Source organism: Oxyura jamaicensis, chromosome 1, assembly GCF_011077185.1.
Source record: "Oxyura jamaicensis isolate SHBP4307 breed ruddy duck chromosome 1, BPBGC_Ojam_1.0, whole genome shotgun sequence".
Taxonomy (NCBI): Eukaryota; Metazoa; Chordata; class Aves; order Anseriformes; family Anatidae; genus Oxyura; species Oxyura jamaicensis.
The window spans coordinates 198,730,500-198,743,226 of record NC_048893.1 but is presented as its reverse complement, the minus strand read 5'-3'; the positions used below and the strand labels follow the sequence as shown (position 1 = coordinate 198,743,226).

Below are 12,727 nucleotides of genomic sequence, written 5' to 3'. Positions count from 1 at the left end.
TTAAAAAAAAGAAGTGCTGAACTCTTGGTATCCTTACCATAAGTGACTGTGGAGGGCCCTGAGTAGAGGAGAATACGGCTCACTTGCTTGTTAGGTCTTCTCCCTTCTTTTTTAGGTCTTTTTTCTACTTTTCCTACGTTTTTCCCACTTCCTCACTAGGTATATTTGTGATGTCTGTTTCTCGCAGAGATGAGCTGTATATCTGCAATGCTGGATGGGTTTCCCCCACTTGTGCACGAGGATGAGCTCCCAGGGGAACTGAACACCAAATAACTCCTGCTCTCTTCAGTACCAGTGGGCACAGGAGCTGTGAGTTCAGCTTGGCAAACTATTATTACACTTAATTAGGGTTATGGCAGTGGCTACCAGCTATGGCCTTGCCATTCTGGGGACTGATACCAACTTCAGATGGAAGCCTTGGGCTTGGTCTGGGGGTCAGATCTGACTTTCATATGTGTACAATTAAGAGAATTTTAATTACTGTGTTGCCTAGCTTAGGTGCATGTTTTGTCTGCTTAATTTTTAGGTCTTAAACACATCAGCCAGAGATTGTGGCATCCTCATGACAACGCAGTGTAACAGCAGAAAGGCTGATTACAGTCTCTTTCTGTTCACAGAGAGAGACAACACAATGAAAAATGATTAGAAAAAATAAAATAAGCATATTTCCAGTGTACCAACTGCTTCCTCATGGCTCATGGTACAAAGGCATCGTCCTCAGCCTAAATTTCATTGTGGTGGGAAGGAGGCTGCAGTGGTATTCCTGTGGATGTTGTTAAGTTCTTCCTGTTGAAGAACAGCAGGGGAGAAAATGTTTGAGGGAGTTTCACCCTGGTGAGCAGGAAACTGTGATACCTGGCAGACTGTTTTCCCCTGTTGCTGTGCCATTATGCCCTGCCCAAGGGCATTCAGAAAAGGTGGAGATGCTGTAACTCCTGGAGAGCAATTGCTTTGATGCTCTTGAGCAAGAAAATGCGATCACCAGTTCACAGAGACCCTAGCTGTGACTACAACTTCCGGTATTTATTTCAGTGTTCTCTGGCAGGAAGATCTAAGGATCACATTAAATTTTTGAGCATTACCCTGTTGGAATTTTGGTCTGTAAGTTCACAAACATGGTTCTCCACAATCACCAGCCAAAGTGATTTCTTTCTGGCTGCCAGTGTTTCTTGCACTTTGAATTTTCCTTCTGCACATCAGGCTGGATGCTGTCACAGCAAACACAAACAGCTCAGCTCCTGTATCGCCCTCAACCCTACCCAGGACGCTCAGAGCAGGCGTTCCTTTGTCTGCATCCCCTAAGGGCTGCGGGCTGGCAGCTGTGCTCCAAGCACACCTGCCTTACAGGGATGGTGTTGGTTTGAACACACCTCACAGCCTGCAGTCTCACATCAGGAAACAAGTAAATAACCAACAGTGGAGCAACGTTGCAGTTAAGCACACGAGAAAGCTGAGACCAAAACTACACAGCTGCCTTTCCCCTGGGGTGTGCTCTAACCCTTAGGCTACATCATCTCAGGCTCCTTTTTGGTCTAATAGTTCCTAGATTCTTTGTTACACCGCGGCAATAATTCAGTTGATGTTTTGTTACCCTAATTTTCTCGGGCACTTTCATGCTTATTCACAATTCTCCTTTTGTCTCAACTTAAGGCACTGATCGCTGTGGTGAGCAGTTTAAGACTTCTCTGCTTGTGCTGCCTCTCTGATGTGGGTTGCTGCCTCACAGAAGAGCTGTCAGAATAAATGTACAGCGGGGCTCCTACCTGACAACAAAGCCAAGCTCCCAGATGGCTGATAAAGATGCATCTGAGCCAAGACACCGGATTTTGAAGAGGAGCAGCCAAAACATAGGGCCATATTTCCTTCTGCTGACTTTGCTCGAGGGATGGGAGCTCCAGCCCTAGGTGACAGCTAACAGCTGCAGAATGATAACGTCTTAAGCTGATGCAGCTGTTGCTAAGTGACTGAGCTAAATTTAGCATTTTAATTTGGCAAATTTAACAAATTAATTTGGTGTGCAGGCGTTAATTTATTACCTTAACTATAAATATATTTATTTATTTTTTTTTCCTTTTTATGTTTGAGACTGCCTGGCAATCGTGGGAGAAGATTAATTTGAATCCCTAGCCCCGTCTGGTTTCACCATTCTTTCCTAGCTGATCCTGGGATGTGATTGATGTCTTGCCACCCAATTCCTTAATTGCACTTTGCAGTGATGAAGAAAACTGTATAATACATGAATTGCAAGCCAGTCTCTTGTCAAAGCAGATGAAATAATTATTTGGAAAACCAATCAGGAAGCATTCAAATGTTCCTCGGTGACGTGACTCCTTTAGCTGTATGGCTTGCTTCCTTCGAGATCGCAGACATCAGTGTTAAGATTAGCCTGGCGTTGTGAAAGTGCTTACTCGGCGTTTCATCACCAGGATGAGCGCTGCTGGGTTTTCGTGCTACTGCTCCTCTGCCAATGTCAAACAGATTTAGGCAGAGCGAGCCTCGCATGCTGAAACCTGGTCAGTCCTGAAACAGCATGTTAAAACAAGAGCTTGCAGTTGGATGCACTTTGCTGTGGGGATCGGCTGAGAATTCAGACTGATACAGATACCTTGCAACTGGATACCCATGAGAATGAACGAGCTGAACTGAAAGAGATTAAGCAGCTCTTTGTACATTCTTCCCTGTGAAGTGTAAAGAACTGAGGGCTTCATTGTTTTGTAACCACTTAAAAATTAAAGGGGAAAAACAATTACTTTAGCACGGTCCTCCTGAGTAGGGTTTTATTAAATCTGCACTTTCCAGAAGTCTGGGCATATGTGCATAAAACAAAAAGTCCTCCACAGAGATTGCACAACAAAGCGCTGTCCACTGTGTAACTTAAATGTACCCAGCCCCAGTTCCCCGTGAGCAAGAAGCTTTCCCACACTTTCAAGCGCAGTCCACATACATCAGCAGTTGGCTCCCTTTCTGCATTATGCTTTGAAAACTATTTACCTTATGCCTCTGGGCCTTTTCTCTCTGTACAGCCATTTACGTCGTCCCTCCTGGGTGGGATAAAAGCCACTGTCAACAGGGTAAGTTTCGGTATCGTGTCTTTCTGCAAGACTGCTAACACAAAACCTTCGCACAGAGGCTGCCAACCTGGGGCAAACAGCAGTACGAAACGTGTCTGGTTTAGCTTTCCCTACAGTTCACCTGCCTGCTGAAGATCAGATCTCTGTGTGCCTGTACGGCCAGGTTTGTTCTACCAGGCTTATTTTTTCTAGGATTGTAAGCATTTAGATGCAGTTTAAAGGATTGATCTCGTCTGAGAACAGAGCTGGGAAACAGGAACTCCTGAATTCATGAAGCGTAATTGCAGTAGTTTTGCTGCATGGCCTCGGGCTGCTGGTTGAGCTCTTATCTCATTTTGCCCATCTGTAATACTGCTCAAAGGGTGCTTTGGTGATTAATTTATGCTGATGAAGTTAATTATTTGGTAAGAGTTGAATAATTCGATAAGAATCTTAATATATCCCAGCAAATGTGGCAAAAAGAAAATAGCCAGCCCTAAAACTGTTAATTAACAAAGCCAGACGAGATGGTGAGACTCAGGACAAAAACCTCATCACAGAAATTACTGCAGTTACAGTGGTGCTTTTTATCTAAACCGGAGATCCTAGATGAAGTTACTCTTCCAGAGCTAGCATAGCTTGATGTTCCTCTGTTTCCAGAGGCAGCTTGACAGGAATGTAATTAGAGGGTGGCACGTTCCTGAAATCTCAGCTGTACCTTGGCGGTTTCGGGAGATCTTAGTTGTACGTGATGGTGCCCAGTGAAAGGGTTCATGTGCTAGTATGATGTTATTTTGTAGTTCCTGTAGGTAGGAATTGGAAATGATGTGTGAAGGCAGAGAAAAATTGTTCTTCCCTCATTTAAGACAATGTACCTAGTTCCATATATGTTCTACTTTACAACATTTTGAAAAAACAAACAACAATTTATTAAGTTTTCCTGAGTCCTGCAGAGCGATCTGCAGCTCATCAGTGATTAGGAGGGCATTTTGAGATGTGCATCATATCAAAAGAATTCTGCAGGGCCAGCTCTCTTGGCAGGCTGAAAGTGATCTGTATCTCCAGCACCGGTCGGTCACCCTAAAACCAATCAAACCAATTTAACCAGTGCCACTCTGCCCAGCAAAATGCCCCTGAGCTTTTCTAGCTCCCTCTACTGGATTGAGCGTGGAAGCTGCTCTTTACCTGGCAAAATGGGATCTCCAGCTCAATATTTTAGGTGAGATAATACTGCACACAAATCTGAGTTATCTTGCTGTTTATGATAACACATGTGCCTCATGTCAGTGCAGATTACGTTGCTGAAGACCTTTGCTTTGCTCTTTAATAGAACTGAACTGCACTGCTGCTCCAAGCTGGCATGAAATATCTCAAAATTCAGCATAATTTTTCCTTTGTGTTACGATTCACTTAATTCACCTTGGACACAAAGCAAATAGGTAGGAACGAAGGATATTGGTGTCATATTTTCACACTTTGCTTGGGAAGCATCAGTACAAACCACCCAGAGACTCCACGTCTGTCGGTGCCTTGCAGTTTATGGCTGCTATTCGTGCAACCCAGTGAGGCAGAATCTCAGAGATAAGGAAGAGAACAGGGGAAGATTTCTCCCTGCAGTTCATTCTCCGGGGTTTTGTTCAGCCCACTTTTAAATGGCTCGAGCAACCGAAGTGGTTCGGGCTATGACATTTTGGCAGGGTGTGAAACAAACCCTGGCAGAGGTGTTATGACTGAAGGGCTGGTTTTGTTCTCTCTGAAATGTGTGGCAAATGCCTCTCGAGCTCCAGCCAGAACAGGATCGGGTCCTCAGAGTCCCGCAGTTTGAATAAGCTCAGCAAAACCAGCAAAAGAATCTAACTCTGTTGCACCATTACATTGTTACAAACTCTTTTGGCTCACTGTCCTCTGCTTACGGTGTCCTCCAACGCAGCCAAGACTTTCTGGGTAGAAAAATGAGCTGGTTTTGTTAGGTTTTGAGTGATAAAGTAGCCCTAGATTAGTACTCGCTGTCTGGTGTCTCCTTCGGACTGCCTCTTGCATTACGTAGCTGTTTTTTTTTTTTTTTTTTTTTTTTTTTTAAACCTTGTACTGGAAGTGGAACCTCTCCAGAGGCATACTTAAAAAAAAATCAATAGAAAAGAAAAGCTAATTGATTTTTTTACTATAATTTTTATTATTATTTTCCTTATAAGATATCCCATTAAACTTGGGCAGTCCCTACTGAAAGGCAAGTTTACTGCAGTCTTTTACAATGTTATTTCAGAGATGTCTCCCTTATTGCCTTGATATTATAGCTTTCTTGTTTTATTTCTCCCCACTTACAGGTAAAAAGACGTTTTAAAAATAATATATATAGATAATTTGGATTAATTTCACTTTTAGCAGTGTCATTCTGGATTTCCTCCTGGTTCAACAGGAGCTGTTGATTTCAAGTTACCTGTAAATCTGTGTTCTTCCAGATTCTCACAGACAAGTGTTTATTGAATCATTGGAATATAGGAAAACAGAAGAAAAGGAATAGAAAATTAGAGAAGAGCAAAGTCATTACAAGCATGTGTTATGAAAACATCAGAGCTCCATAAGCTGAATCCTGGAAAGAAAGAGCACGCTCTGCGATTTCTGCAGGTATTTCACCCGTCTGGAGACACGCTCCCATGTGCTTGGGATGTTTGCCTGCCTCTACCATGCTACTTTCCGTGCTTCCTGCGCTGTCAGCAAGTTCCTTCATGCTCCAAAGACCCAAGTGAATGAGCAGGATGTACGAGCTTCCCCTGTTGCCCTCACCTCACTTCTGCCAGCCTCCCAGCGGAGCCCCTCTGGCTCTCCGTGAGTACCTCGTTCCTCGTCTGAAGGGCTGCTGGAATGAATGTATTTCACAAATCAGAGTTGCTCTCGTGATTTCTAGTCCAGATGGAGTCCACTGATCAGTAAGGGAGAGTTTAGACCTAGCACATGCTCACCTTAGGTTGGCTGGGTGGGACCAGGAAAGAAAAGGACTTTTGAACATGAGGTGGATGACGGGGTGGTACTGTTTTTAATATCTGAAAGCAGGTTTTCTTATTCTAGCATTCATTTGTCTCTACAGATCCTCACCCGCTGTGAGATCAAAATATAAATGGTCAGCTCCTGGTGTGAATTAGCATAGCTGCAGTGGCTGACCAAAGTGTTCAAAACTTACAGGGGGGTAGGGGGAAAAAGCCTAGGCATTTGAATATGTTTTCTGTGTAAGATTACCAATGGCTAGAGATATTTTTTCAAGAAACAAAACTCTTCAGATCACTGAGAAAACATGTAAAATCCAAGTCAGGAACATGTACAACTCCGCAAAAACTTACAGTGCAGGGCGAAACTCCCCCCATCTCTTTAAGCTTGAATTAGCAGCATGCCTCAAAACTGGGATATATGTGCTTAGATTCCACTGGTAGCTAATGAATCAAAGCCTGACCTCATTGTTAAGCCATTACCCATCTGTATTTTATGACTTCCAGAGATACATAAGGCTTCCAGAATCAACTAGTCACTTGCGGCTGCCCTAGTATTCATCCTGACTTGCTGACTGCTCACCAAAGCACTGAGTGCTCTTAGCTGTCACTGTGCAATTTCCTGGCTAAAGGAGATCTGGAATGTAAAAGTATTCATCACCAGAGGTTTTGCTGGATTCCAGGCCTTCAATGAAGCAGTAAGAGATGATTTAAAGTTGGAATGGCATAAAGATGCTGCTGAGTTTTCAACCAGCTATAGGGTAACTCAACCAAGAAAGGAAAACCTGAATGGTTTGGGATTTAAGTGTCAAAGACCGTACTGGGTTATAATTAATGTTACATTTGTACCACGCAGATCCGGAGTCTTTACTGTAAGCCACTCGATACAGAAAGGAAGGACCAAGTGCCATTTGGGAACCTCTCTGGTGTGATTCTCTAACCATGTATGCAGAACGAAACAACTGGAGATAGCCAAATAGAAATGGTGCTGCAGAAACAGGAAGTGCACGAGATGGCTTTTTGATTTCAGTTGGTAAAGCTGCAGACCGCGATAAGATCCAACAAATGTAAATGGATGATGAACTGTATCTGATGTATCTGGACAAAGCAGAATGAAAAGGAAATGGTTCTGATTTTGAAGTGTTTTGCAGAGCTGGACAAGCGTACACGATATGTAGGGCAGTGATGAATCACAGTCTGTCTTCTTCATCACTTCACACCGCTATAACAACATTATTTTGCTGGATTTCCTTCTAATTTACTGGGTGAGAAACCTCCAGGTGATAGGTAGAATGCTGACCCACTGTCACCTCCAGTTTTGCTTGCCGTTACTTGCTGCTTCTCCATCTTGGTGGTGGGCAGTTTGGCTGAGGAACTTTGTTTATGTGTGATTATAGGACTCATTTTTTTTTTTTTTTTTTTTTTTTTTCTTCTTTTTCTGATCCTTGTCTGACTACAAAGCCTTACTAGTTTTCTTTAGATATTTTTAATAACTCTTCAAGGCTTTCATGAACTTTGGCTTCTTCCTTGTAGGCTGAGGCCAACTTGTCTGTAATTGCTCGATTAGGTTAAAGGAATGGACGGATGATGGCAGGTGACTAAACTGGTGCATCCCAACAAGTTGCTGTTCGTCAGCTACGCTTTAGCTTCTGTCATTTCACATGCCCCTGTGTTCCCTGTGCATCATTTCAGTCAAGACTTGGGGATTTGAACTGGATGAAAAACAGCCAGTAAAAATCGGAGGTGGCCAAGTGCCCCGAGCCCTCCCAGGTGCACAATTAGCCGTGCTGGCAAAATGCAGGGAGTAGCTTAGGAGCAGAGATGCACGGCAGAGTAAGAACTATCAATGCTGGTATTGCTGACAAAGAATAAATCGGCAGCCTACAAGCTGCAGAAGCCAGGCTGCTCGCTCTGCTGTGCATTGAAAGGGGAGGGAAATGCAGCTCTGATATGAACTGTAAAATCGATTGTTTAACAGAGTTGGTCTTTGCGGCCGGGGCCTGGTGCCAAGGTTCTTCCCACAGAACACCAGAGACCCTTTTGAGGTGTAAGAAAACCCCTTCCCCCCTCATACCGAAAGTGGGCCGTCTGAATTTATCCTGAGTACAAGGCAAGATGAATCATTTCCCCAAACCTCCCCTGAACATTTTCTCTGCTCTGAGTACTCAGAACACAAATAAAAGAATCTGCATTTCACTCATTCCTGTCTCAAGTACCAAATTCTGGTTTGCAGCCGAGCTCTAAATCCCATTCTGATATTGTGCATGGAAATCCCAAGCACCTCTCCTTCCATATGTTTGGGAATCTCCTCTGGAATACCCCGCAATAGTTTCAGAGAAAGGAGTTTTGAAATTTGGGTAAATTCAGAAAGGTGTATCCCAGGATACACCTCCAAGGCAACTCTTTAGGATTGCTCATTACTATAGAGCAGGATAATAAAATGTAAGAACACAGTCCTGAGTGTTTTGGTGAAACTCCTTGGCAATGAAGATAGAAAGATTTAACTGAAATGATTTCTGAATCGAGTTAACCTGTGTATAGATAAAGCCTTTTCTCAGCTCTAAGTGGCTTTAAAGCACCTATAATTAAAGTACAACATCCTCCTGGTTATTTCGTGCTGCTCTAAGTACCTATATAGAGATATTGAAACAGCCACAGCTGTTTCTTAAGTCAGACTTTCTTAAGTCAAGCACTGCAATTAACCTTCCGCCACCATTCTCCATTTTATCCTTAAGCAGTTGGCTAAATGTATTTGGTAAAACGTCTTGCAAAGAAAGCATTTTATGAGTTCTTTGGGCCAATCGCTTGCCTGGCTTCAAAATTTATTATTATTATTTTTTTAATTATCAGGGCGCATCCCTGCTCTCCTCAGGAGGCTTTGTGATTTAGAGGACGGTACAGAAGGAAGTTGCTCGTCAGGTCTCGATGCAGGACAGACAGGTAATTGTGTTCAGTTTCAACTCCAGCTCTGACGAGGGTTTCTTGATAAGGCTGATGGTGGCTGCCTGTGAAGTGAGGGCACCGATACGCTGCCCTGTGCTGATTAAACACCTTTGCCTCACATCCAGCCGACAGCCTCCATACAGACCCTGCTTCGGGTGAGTTCATGCAGTCTGAGTGGTTTCAAATCAAGTTTTAAACCTACCCAGCAGAGGAAGGAATTCCGAGCGTGCAGTCCCACGACAGGTTAAGCTCATTGGGCTCAACTCTGCGGCAGCCCAACCTTCCCTGCCAGCCCGGGCCTCGCGTTCTCGCTACCTCTATTTGTTTATTTCTTTTTGTGGGATTCATTTTCTGCTGCTTTAGTTCCTGGACAAACTTATCAGGGGAACTGATAACTGTTGGTATGAGGGGGAAGGGCAAGACTGTGGCAGCGCTGTTGTGTAGGTGCAAAGGCGGGGCAGACGTGGTGAGCTGTGTTATTTGCCTCCCTTTTGCCCCTATCTACCTGCTTCACTTCACGTTTTATGTCTGTATGTCTAGACGGCGGGTTCTGAGCAGGCAGCCTCACCGTGCCCGTGAACATCCGTGCCATCAAATCCCTCCTCTTCTTCGTCACAAGCACTGAGCAGAAAACTCTTCTGTTAAATAGGGTGACAAGTTTCCAGTGAGCCTGGGATCGCGGGGAGAGCGAACGCCGATATCCCTGAATTACAAGGTACACACGGCTCTCCTCGTGCAGCCCAGGAGCAGGGCAGAGCCCATTTTTCCTTCTCTCCTTTTTTTTTGGGTCTGCAGGCACTCACGCTCCCTCGCATGACCGAGCCGGCTCGGCGATAGTACGGTGCGATACCAATCGCAGGAATTGAGTCAGCGCAGCGCTGTGTGGTGATCTGCTCCCTGCCGGGTGGCCACACTGCTGGGGTGACCGGGAACGATTTATTATGGCCTGGGCCAACCCCGCTCTCCCTCCTTGCACCCCATAACGCTGCTGGGCCAGGGGCTGGGCACCCAGCTTTGCACCAAGGCTGGATTACAGCCCCAAAGATTTTTTCCAGGGGTGAAGCTATGCTGGGAACGTGCCCCCCTCATCCCCCCAAAATAAATAAATAAGAAATAAAATAGGAAAATAAATAATAGTAACAAAACACACAAAAAATCACTTTTTTTCAGGGCGGTTGGGGGGGGGGGGGGGGGAAGAGGGGGAGGGGAAGGAAGAGTGAATAGGGTGGGTGAATAGGGGTAGGGAACGGGGGGACCCTACCTCTACCCCAGCTTCAGCAGCCCACCTTGGAGGTAAGGGGGTGGTAAATATATAAAAATAATACCCCAAAAAACAACTTTTCACCCGGGTTGTTGGGGTGGGGGGGAATGAATGGGGGGGGAGGAAGGAATTGGGGGGGGAAGGGATGAATGGGGAGGGGAAATGGGAGGACCCTGCCTCTCCCCCAACCCCAGCAGCCCACCTTGGAAGTAGGTGGGTGGTAAATATATAAAAATAATAAAAACCTACAACTTTTTAGCCCGGATTGCTGCGGTGGGGGGAAGGAGGAATGAATGGGGGGGAGGAATGAATGGGGGAGGAGGGGATGAATAGGAGGGACCCTGCCTCTCTCCCAGCCCCGGCAGCTCACCTTGGATGTAGGGGGAGGGCGTTAGGGGGATTTCAAGGGGGTGTTAATGGGGCGGGGACCCCCCCTTCGGAGCCAGAGGCAGGGACAAAGGCGGGGAGGGCGAAGGGAGGCGGCGCCGGGGCGGCCGGAGGGCGGCGTGGGGAGCGGAGCGGGGCGCGGAGCGGGGCCGGGCGGCGGCAGCACCTTGCAGCGGGCAGGAGGTGAGTCCTTTCCTCCCTTTCCCACCCGGGGAGGGTCGAGAGAAGGGCTTTTTGTTTGTTTTTTCTTCTTCCCTTGTTTTTTCTTTAGGAGAGGGGCGTCCCCCCTCCGCACAGCCCGGCTCCCTCCTGCCTCCCCGGCTCGGTTGTTTAACAAAGGGGTTTGGCTCCAGCCCTGGGTTGTGCAGGGGTTTTTGGGGGGTGTTTGGGGCAGAGGATGGAGAGAAGGAGCCCGGGGTTCAGCCCTGGGGTTTGCTCAGCACCCTGTCCTATATGGGGCTGGAGGGGTGCTGGGGGTGACCCCAAAGAGGTGAGGAGCTGGACCCATGGGGGGCTGCAGCCCCTTTACGGTCCTTTGAGGGTAGCTGGTGCAGAGGGATGGGGAGGTGGGAGCATGTCTGGCCTTATCCCCCGACCCCGCTCCACGTGCGTGTCTGAAGTCGTGGCTTTTTGCCATTAAAGTCCCTAAAAGCAAAGCTGGGCTTGGATTGGGGCGTAATTCACACTGGAAGGGACCTTACGAGGTCTCCAACCTGGGGGCTTCTGTCCGTGAGCGGGACAGGAGGGACCCAGCGAGACGGGTGCCACCTCTGGGTGCTCTTCGGAGAGCCCCAAGGACGAGCTCGTGGGGCTGCATCTCTCCTCCCTTCCCTGTGTCCCAATCCCCAGCTCTCCCACGCCTGCAAAATCCCCGTTCTTGCTGCTTTTGTTGTTGGGGTTGAGTGATCCCGATAAATGGGGAGCTGCCTCCATCCATCCTGCGTGCCGTGGTGCGTCGGCTCCCGCTGAGCGTTGCTGCCTCTTGATTCACACCTCCCCTCCAGTTCTTCTTCTCCAGGAGCAAGATTGATTAATAAATAGATCTCAGGACCTCTCTCCTTGCTGGGGACTTGGTACCGGCTGGAAAGTCTGCACTTTATGGGGTTGTTAAGTACACCGCGTGCCTCTACGTATTAGATATTATATAAAGAACAAGTGGAAAAGATGTTCAGCCAAGCTTTTTAAAGTGAAAGCAAGGCATTGCAGCTGGGAGAAACGGCTGTGTCAGGCACGGGCGGAAGGGTGTTTGTTCTCTCTGCTCGCAGTTCGCTCTTTGTACGGTGACTCACGTCTGCCTCTCACCGAATTGCCTCCCCCTTCCCCATACCTGGAGTTTCCTGGTGCTGCGCCGCTCTGACATCCTTTAGCGGGGGTCTCACTCGCGGATTTTTAGGATAATGCTGGAGAAACTCCTCCTGGTGGAACAGTTCCTGCTTGTGTCCGCTTCGAAATGACTTTTCCCTCTGTGTTTTCTGTGGGTTAGTCAGAGAAGGCAAGCTTGTCTCTGCAGGGAGAACAGGCAGCATGGGGGAAACGTAAATGTGGCCGAACGCTGAATTTGTAAAGCTGAGGATTGCCCCTGTCTTACGCCCTCGGACAGAATTTGTTCTCCAGCTGTGTTATACAGGGCAGATAAGTTTAGGGTGAGAAACTCCAAAGCCGGGCGGGTGTTCAGCCTTCCCGAGCCCTGTGGGGAGAGGCCGTTTCAAAGGAGGGGATATAACTACTGGTCTTGGACTGGGAAAGGAAAGCCAAGAGTAAAATCGACGAGGAAAATGCTCTTTTGTAGCACGACAATGAGAAATCTTTGAATACTGCGTGCTCTGGATGTTGCTCAGAAAAACGGGAGGAAACGCGAGGCGTTCGGCTCACGCTCTTCATCACGGGGGTATTAGAAGAAACGTGTGACAACCCACGTGTAACTTCCACGAGTGAAAATACATTGCGTGTTTATTGTGGTTTTGACTGCCTTGTTTGCTGTAGGCTAAAAATGCTAACTTTTTATTTATTTATTTATTGCCTAAAAGGTCAGAGAACTCTTTGTTTTCTACTGATTCTTGTGGATCCTTTTCCAGGTCTGTGCAGAGCTTTTCTCAGACTACACT

General features: G+C 46.6%; 1 protein-coding gene and 1 long non-coding RNA gene across 6 annotated transcripts in view; both read left to right on the top strand.

Moving 5' to 3' along the window:
- The first annotated feature begins 1,352 nt into the window (after positions 1-1,352).
- On the top strand, positions 1,353-9,915 carry LOC118169025. Of its 3 annotated transcripts, none has more exons than XR_004751893.1 (4): positions 1,353-5,876; positions 6,539-6,729; positions 8,882-9,624; positions 9,770-9,915. It is a non-coding gene; the product is annotated as an uncharacterized LOC118169025 (long non-coding RNA). The 3 variants fall into 3 exon arrangements; XR_004751895.1 differs by lacking the exon at positions 9,770-9,915 and having other exon boundaries at positions 8,882-8,971; positions 9,515-9,643; XR_004751892.1 differs by lacking the exon at positions 9,770-9,915 and having other exon boundaries at positions 1,353-5,523; positions 5,676-5,876; positions 8,882-8,940.
- Positions 9,916-10,639: 724 nt separating this feature from the next.
- The window catches only part of LOC118168997 (serine/threonine-protein kinase PAK 1), a 70,397-nt gene continuing 68,309 nt past the window's right edge, over positions 10,640-12,727 (top strand). Inside the window, exon 1 of one of the 3 annotated variants that reach the window (XM_035329878.1) lies at positions 10,640-10,805. The gene's annotated coding sequence lies outside the window, so the exon portion shown is untranslated. Of the gene's footprint in view, positions 10,806-11,660; positions 11,734-12,727 lie in introns of those variants that run through there. The other 2 variants (XM_035329893.1, XM_035329886.1) reach the window with 2 other exon arrangements.